This window comes from Mastomys coucha, unplaced genomic scaffold (genome assembly GCF_008632895.1).
Source record: "Mastomys coucha isolate ucsf_1 unplaced genomic scaffold, UCSF_Mcou_1 pScaffold18, whole genome shotgun sequence".
In the NCBI taxonomy this organism is placed as follows: domain Eukaryota; kingdom Metazoa; phylum Chordata; class Mammalia; order Rodentia; family Muridae; genus Mastomys; species Mastomys coucha.
The window spans coordinates 32,754,838-32,763,130 of record NW_022196900.1 but is presented as its reverse complement, the minus strand read 5'-3'; the positions used below and the strand labels follow the sequence as shown (position 1 = coordinate 32,763,130).

Genomic DNA, 8,293 nt, shown 5'->3' with positions numbered 1-8,293 from the left:
AATGTGAATTAAACCATTCTCTTCGGCTTATAGGTACCCAGCTTTGGGCCTTTTGTTACAGTAATGAAAAACTAATACACCATCTGTGAGGTGCATCCACTTTTTTAAAGGGGGTTTCCAGGGAATGGGAAGAAGGGTAGAAGAGGTGAATGCGACCACATTACATTCTATACTCATTTCAAAATAGTGTATGATTTCATGACTGCATATGATTTTATAAGAACTAAAATGTACATCTCAAATTAAAGCATATTATGATTACCTAGAGAAAAGATAAAAGAAAGTAGAGAATGCAAAGCCACTAGTTTGTTTCAAGTGAAATGCTTGGACCCAGTACCTCCTCCTAAGTCAGGGAGGGCTTAATAGTCCTTCAAAAATATATGTGCTATCTATGCTAACTGCACAACTGTGCCCTTTTCCAAACACTGTGACTTTCTACTGGGCTTTAGTAATCTTTTTAAAGTGATACAGGGATATTCCTTCCCATGGGCAATCAACTGTTAAATGAAGACACTTACAGAATACCTGAATGCATGTGTATGCAAATGTTCCTCCCATTTTTTACAGTAAGAGATTTATTTAATTCAAATTCTTTAGATTTCATAACCCTGATTCCTCTCTTCACACAGTTTAGGTCAAGGAGGTTTTCCCTAAACATCCCATATTTAGAACGAGTTCCACTCAGCTTAAGGGTGTTTTGTTCTCTGAAGTGGCAATGATGTCTTCACCTAGCTTCTATAGAGAACCTATTGTGACTGTTCTGTGCTCTTGAGGCATGTGTTGTTCATGCTGGGCACCTCTCTCCAAACAGCTTAATGCCTCCACAGAATGGAATTGCTCAAAGGGCTTATCCTCAAATTAGTGAAGTAAGTTATACTCAGATTTTTTTTCTTAGTGAAGTTATAACACACTGATGATTTTGTAGCAGGGATGGAAGATTTTGTATCTGTATCTGGGGAACTGAACCTTATCACTCCAAAGTGCATACCATGAAGCCCTAACCCCAGTACCAAAGAATATGACTTCATTGGAAATTGGGCCTTTAAAGAGAAGATTGAACTAGGAGGCAGGATCCCTAGTCTGGTACCACATAGCCCCACCAGACAGAGCACTCTGAGATCACCACCACCCAGGCTGGGCAGATCATGCCTGAGACAACCCTGCTATTGGCAGGGTATAGGGCTCCTGAGATGACCCCAGACACTATTAAGATAAGAAAGTGGCAGAAAAATGGAAAAGAGAAGCAAACAGAAGGATGGGGGAACATTGAAGAAAGGTAGAACTAGAGACTGAGATTGTGAGGAGCAGCCTGATGTGAGTATCCAATGATACCACCTGGGCTGTGTTGCTGAGGAGGGCCTTGTATGGCTTTGTGGTCCTGAAGCAGTGGGTATCTGTTACCACCAATGGCCAAGTGGACATCTGTGGTCTGAACTAATGCCTGGGGTCATGTTGATATGTAAGGACTGTGAACAGCTGGCCCCAACTCTCACCTGGGCATCACAGGATAGCTGACTCCAAAGGTGTGGGAGAAGAAGAGCCAACCTTACCCTTACCAGCTGTAGTTCAATGAAGGATAGGCCCCACACATCACTCAGCCCACACAGTAGAGCTGGCCCTAGTTGCAGGGTTTATGGGTGAGCCAGCCTGAGGAAGTGAGAGCTGGAGAACTGACCTTGCCATTCATCCCCTGCAGAGGCATGGGCAAGGGAAAGATGCCCTTCATCCTGCTTCCCCCTCATGACTTGCAGCAGTTAGGAAAGCTCTCCCCACCTCTCATGGGCTACAGCACTTGGGGAAGCCAGCCCTGTATCTTGCCTGGGCAGCACAATAGAGCTGGGCCTGCTGGCATGAGCATGGATGAGCTGGCCCTGGTAGCATGAGAATGGGAGAGGTGGCAGGGGCAGACGGGGCTGTGGGCATTGTGTAGCTAGCCAGGGCAGTGCTAGAGAGCTTACCCTGGTGGTATGGGTACAGTACACCTGGTGGGCTAACTAAATCAGCTACCACTCAGTCCCAGATCAAAGGTTTTTTGAGTTGGCGCATCCCAACAACTAGCCTATTCGTGAACTGCTGGAGTGTGTGAAGAGGCCTTTCCTATATATCCAAGGCTGCAGGATCTCCATGTCACAGGAGCAACAACAGGATATCTGAGAGGAGTCCTGATGAGGATCCAATATTGATAGTGTAGCAGAAGCCAAAGACCTCAGACTACACCAATCACTCATTGCAGTGAACATTTGCAAGTAAAGAAGTGTGGACAAAGGGGTGTATACTGTGGGACACACTGTGACACACTACAGCTTCCACAATGAGGTTTTTTTTTTTTCTTTTGGGGAAGAGATTGCAAGGGTGGAAGGCAGGTACTAAGGGAAGGGGATATGAGTGGGATTTAGGATGCATAATGTAAAATTCACAAAGATTAAATAAAAAGTTAAAATTTCAAAAGCCAGGAGGCAGTTGTGTGTGACTGGAGTTCTTAGAAGACATGCACCCACAATATGTGAGCACAGACAAAATGCTAAGTAAAGATTTAGGCAGAGGACACTCATGGGGAAGCTATGAAGAGAAGCTTCAGGAGAAACCAAACCTGGCCTCACCTCAAAATGTCCCCTAGCACTGTGAGAAAATACATCTCTGTTGGGTAAGTTACTTACTAATCAATCTGTGCTATTTTATTATAACAGCCTTAATAGAATAATACAGCAAGGGAGTATTACTGTTGGGATTGTGAAAAGGACACTTTGAATTAAAGAAATTTAAAGAAGCTGAGTTAAAAAGGTGCAGCAAGTCTCACTAACATGCCTCATCTCTTTTGAAAGAGCAGAACAGGGTTTTCTCAATGACTCCAGAGAGCTACTTGCAAGAAGGAAGCTGACAACACACCCAGGAGACCAGTAGATTCTGTCCCAGGCTGTCTGTTTTCAGGTCAATTCAACTTTTAATTTTTTAAAAAATGTTTTGTTCCCTTCCCCAGGTTGCCCTGGCCCTACTTCCTTTCCTTTTGAAGTGTCAGCTATTTAGGCTTCTTTGAGTCTCAACTCATGTGACCTCCCCATGTAGGCGCTTGAACATTTGTATGTGTGTGTGTCTTTCTTCCAACTCTATCAATATCCATTTTAACTTCTCAGACTTAGGGATCAACTCCCACAGGAAGGTTGGCAAGTTCTCTTAGCCCCTGCAATTATTGAATAAGGATTCTGGCCAAGGGAATTGTGGCCACAAGAAGCAGAGTGGTAGAACCCATCACTGATACTGCATCTGTGATTCTTCCCTAGAAAGAGGTCTGCAAGCCTTGTATTCACCAGCACACAAGAACAAGCACAAGAGAACAACAGAGCAAGATTGGCTTTGCTGAGAGTTAGTGACTCCCTAGGCAGAAGACACATATGGCATCTGCTGAAGTCAGACATCTCAGCACACACCAGGCATCCACCTGACTCCCACTTTACACTTACATTCCACTGAGGTTGAGTTAAATCAGCATCTCAGAACCATTGCTCGACTCACATGAGCAAAACTTGAAACACACTAATATCAGTATTAATAGAGTTGAGACTATTAAAAAGTGAATCTCCTTTATTTCTGTTATTTCTATTCTTACACTTGGCCCTGATTATACCATTTTCGACACTTTGTTTTAGTTTGGAGAGAGAGAATATGACTATGTAGCCCAGACAGGGTGGGAACTCATATTCTCACTGCCTCAGCATGCTGGGTACTGTTTATGCACCTACAATTAATTCTGAGTTGTTTTCTTTCTATTTTCTTCCCCTGGCCACGGAGTTCAATCCTATCTTAAATGTCTTCATCCTCTACTTGCAGGTCTGGAACTAGAAATCTAAGGATGTGAAGACATGGATGTGAGTTTGGGTAAGTTCTTCTCCCTGAATGACATTGGCTATCCCCACTACATTCTCCAGGAGCTTTCCTATGTGTTTGGGAGAAAGGAGAGAAGGAGCCACGGAAGTCATTCATGTGTGTCTTCCTTCTACAAGGGCACAAGTTCTGTAGCATTAGGCTCCCCACTTGTATGGTTTCATTTAACCATAATCACTTTGATAAAGACTCAAAAATAGTTGAACTGGGACTTTTTGAGTTTCAACATGTGAAGAGTGAGGTGCTGGAGGTCAAGTATAATTCAATCTATCACTATTAAAATTCCCAAGATAGATGACACATAGGCACACTGACAAATAACAGCAGTGACAAATAATGCCCAAATACACTACCTCAACTAATGAAGACTAAAAGAAATAATAATAATAATAGCCTAATAAATATCTATGGCGAGCAGAGAAATACCTAAGTTTGTAAGGTCCTGGATGAATGTGTATTGTTAACACAGGCATGACCATATCAAGAACCATAGCCTCAGATACAGAGGAAATGGCAAAGACTTTCCTTCTGAATCATGTGTGAGTGTTGATAGTGTGTATAGAAAATATTCACCATAGCTTCCCCCACAAACCAGATATGTTTGACCTGAAGACTGCTCCCCACACAGACTGTTTCTACTAAGATTAGCTAAACCGATATGTCCTTGATCCAGTGTTATACTATAAACAATGCTGCCTTGTTTATCTGTATGTAGTAACTCTACTCCCTGTTCAGCTGTATGAAATAACATAATTCCCTGTTCAACAGTATATACTAAACATGCTGAGGTCCAGGGTGCTGTGGTTTCTTTAGCAGAGATCCCAGTCCACCTATCTCAGCTATTTTGTCCATGTGTCCATCTGTATGCCTTTTCTCCATTCCTTTGTAGCCCCATTCAGGTCTATCCCTAGAGTCATGCTAGACTCAGAAAATACCATTGGTAATTTCATTTTTACTTAAAATTATGAAGAAAAAATGTCTCAAGGAAAAACGATACCTGAAATCTTTTTGATTGGTTAAATTTAGAGTAATGAAAATGAAAGATGCTGCCCCACACCTAATAGTAAGACCATCATATTTCTTTACTGTACTCGATTAAATAATTTCTTCTATTCCATCTCTCAGAATTTTTACCTTTGAGGCTTGCCAACAACTTATCCTCAGAAACACTGTCTTTTACTTGCAAGTCCTTCCAGCCTTGAACTTTGAAGATAATAATGATCTCACCCCCAAGACAATGCAAATGAGGCTGTTCAGGAGGCATTACTGTTCTACTCTCTTACTATTCTTCATCCTTGTTCAAGGTCGCATTCTCCTCTGAAGTTCCAATTGTTTTCAAACCTTTCAAACTATCTAACACCAAACAACAATAAACCAAGAGCATAAAATAATAGTTTCATTTTGATGTTGTTACTATCAACTTTAAAAGTTCCTAATTTCTTTCTTGCTGAACATTTTGCAGCTAGGAATTTTCCTCTCTCCTGGAAGATGTGTCAGTAGGCAAACTGCCTATCACACAAACATAAAGAACCTGAGATGATGTCCCTAGTAGGGTAGCAGTTTCCTCCCATATTCACAAATTCTCTCCTGTTAGGAAGCACTTTAAGACAGAAGGTAAATAACTCAAAATGACTTCAACAAGTCCCAGAAACTGAGCAAATTCACTAAGCCCATCTCTCCAAAGAGTAAACAATAAAGACTGCTGAGAATCACACTCTCAGATTAGCCAAACTGCAAAGAAGACTCTACGACCAGGTCAGCTGCCTTGTTGAAACAGAAATCAGCCAAGCTGTCCCGGAAGATGTTTAAATCAATATGAGTCAATTGAAAAGGACAATCTCGAAACTGTTGAGCTGCCTTTGGGCTGTGAAGTATGTTCCCAGTTCCCTGTTTTTGTGAGCTGTCATACATGCTTTGGAGTGCTTTTCGTGATTCTGCTGCCTTTAAGTCATTTATGCTCCAGTAAGTAACCCCTCATCCAGATTCCTATAAGGAACCCCAATAAATTATTAGATCAAGTTGGACTTTGGCAATATCCATACTTTTTCCTGTCATGGGCTCCATATTTTAGGTGAGTAGACATGTGTGTTTTATCTCCCCAAGAAAAGTCTTGTCACAGAACACCAGTACCCATGAAAGGCACACATCTATAACCTTGCTACTGGGAATAAGAATGTGTGTTGAGATAGTCAGATCCACAGACCTCATTGGCCAGCCAGCTTAGCTAGATCAAAAAACTCAGTTCATTGAAAGGTCTTGTATTTAAAAACATGTTAGGTAGGAAGTAGACACCTGAGGTTGCCCATTGGCCTACAAAATATACTTGTGCATGTGCATCTTCATGTCCATACCCATATAAACACAAACAAATATATATATATATATATATATATATATATATATGTGTGTGTGTGTGTGTGTGTGTGTGTGTGTGTGTGTGTGTGTGTGTGTGTGTATGTATGTGCATGAAACATGTTCTTCCCATAATAGAATGGAAAAATTAAAAGCAGGGTCTGCTTAGTGGTCTACTTCATTTATGGTACCAGGAAGATCTTGGGGTTTAAAATCAGAATATGGAATGTAAAAGGAATCTAAACCGGTGCAGCCATTAGGGAAGTCAGTGTGAAAGCTCTTCAAAAATCCTAAAATTAGAACCACCATGTGACCATATGACTACTTTGGTACCAACAGCACTTTACATCAGCATACCAGAGAGACACTTGCACACCCATGTTTAGTGTTGTAATACTCACAATATTCATGATATGAAGCCACTCTAGATTTCTATCAGCAAACAAATAGACAAAGAAACGGTGTGCATATACAGTGTGGGATTTTACATATTCATAAAGAATAATAAAGTCATAGCATTTCAGTGAAAATTGTGGAACTATAAATCAGACCCAGAAAGAAAAATATTGCATGTTTTCCCTCATATACGGATTAAAAAGTACACATGTGTATGTGTATATAGGGGGAATGTCGAGGTAGAAGAGAAGCTATGAGAGCAGAAAAAGATGTAATAGGGGATAAGACTTCTCTTGATGACAGGAAGATGGGGTGATTATTTAGTGGCAGAATGAGTCTAACAATATTTTAAGTGGGAATGGGAGTTGGCAGTGAGGAGACTGCCAACTATCATCTAAAATCATTACTGTTACGCTCACTAATATTAAACTACCTTAGGTAGGGTTGCTATTGCTATAATGGAGCACCATGACCAAAGCAAGTTGGGAAGGAAACGGTTTATTTTGTTTTTACTTCCACATCACTTCATCATGGAAGAAGTCAGAACAAGCACTCAAACACGGTAGGAATCTGGAGGCAGGAAATGATACAGAGCCCATTAAGGCATGCTGTTTAATGGCTTGCTCTTCATGGCTTGCTTAGCCTGCTTTCTTATAGTACCTAGGTTCATAATAGCACCACACACAATTGGCTAGACACTCCCCCGCCCCATCAATCACTTATTAAGAAAACACCCCACAGGCTTTCCTGCCTACAGCGAGATCTTACATAGTTAACTGTAGCTTGTGTCTAGTTAACATAAAATTATCCAACACAACTGACTCCTTGTCAACCTGACACAAAACTTATCACTTCAATTAGAATCTTTGCTTTCTTTATTTGTTCCAAAGATGACATACAAGTATTAATATCACATAAACAACTTTAAAAGTCCCACACTCTTTACAATTCAAGTGCTTTAAAAGTTCACTCTTTGTAAAATATCCAGTCAGTTTAAAAATCTGAAATCTCCTTAAACATTCAAATTCTCTCAATGGTGAGCCCATGAAAAATTTTAAAAATGTTATGCATTTTCTTACTTCAAGTAGTAAGAACCAAGGCACAGTCACAATCAGATCAAAGCAAAACCAAGCTCCAAAAGTGTAAATAACTCAATATCCAGTTATCTTGGATTCACTCATGATTTTCTGGGCTCCTCAAATGGCTAGAGTCCCTTCTTTGACTTCATCATTATAGAACACTTATATTCTAGGCTCTAGCTGTCTTAATCCACTGTTGCTGTTCTTGGTGGTCACCCTATGATATTGGCAGCTCCAAAATGTTTGGGTACTGTAACTGGCCTGGAGTTTTATCAATAGCCTCTCTTGGGCTATTTTCATAGGCCAGTCCTCAACTTCTATCCATGACCTGAACTACTTCTGAGGCTGCACCTTCAACAGTGGAGTCTCCTGGCTTCTCACAATGCCAGCACTTAGGAGGCAGAGAGGAGAGAGAGAGAGAGAGAGAGAGAGAGAGAGAGAGAGAGAGAGAGAGAGAGAGCGCACAGGGGGAGAGAAACCATCTGGATGCAACTCTTATGCATGACCAACTTTGGCTACCAGCATGTGTATAGTAGAGGATTGCAAATTTGATCATCAATAGGAGGAGAGGACCTCGGCCCTGTGAA

The 8,293-nt window shown here is 41.1% G+C and overlaps 1 long non-coding RNA gene across 1 annotated transcript in view; it reads left to right on the top strand.

Annotated features, from left to right (window-relative positions):
- Window positions 1–2,830: 2,830 nt before the first annotated feature.
- LOC116095359 overlaps window positions 2,831–8,293 on the top strand; it is a 6,914-nt gene continuing 1,451 nt past the window's right edge. The window contains exons 1-2 of the long non-coding RNA XR_004120570.1: window positions 2,831–2,928; window positions 3,826–3,873. This is a non-coding gene — a long non-coding RNA (uncharacterized LOC116095359). The remainder of the gene's footprint in view (window positions 2,929–3,825; window positions 3,874–8,293) is intronic.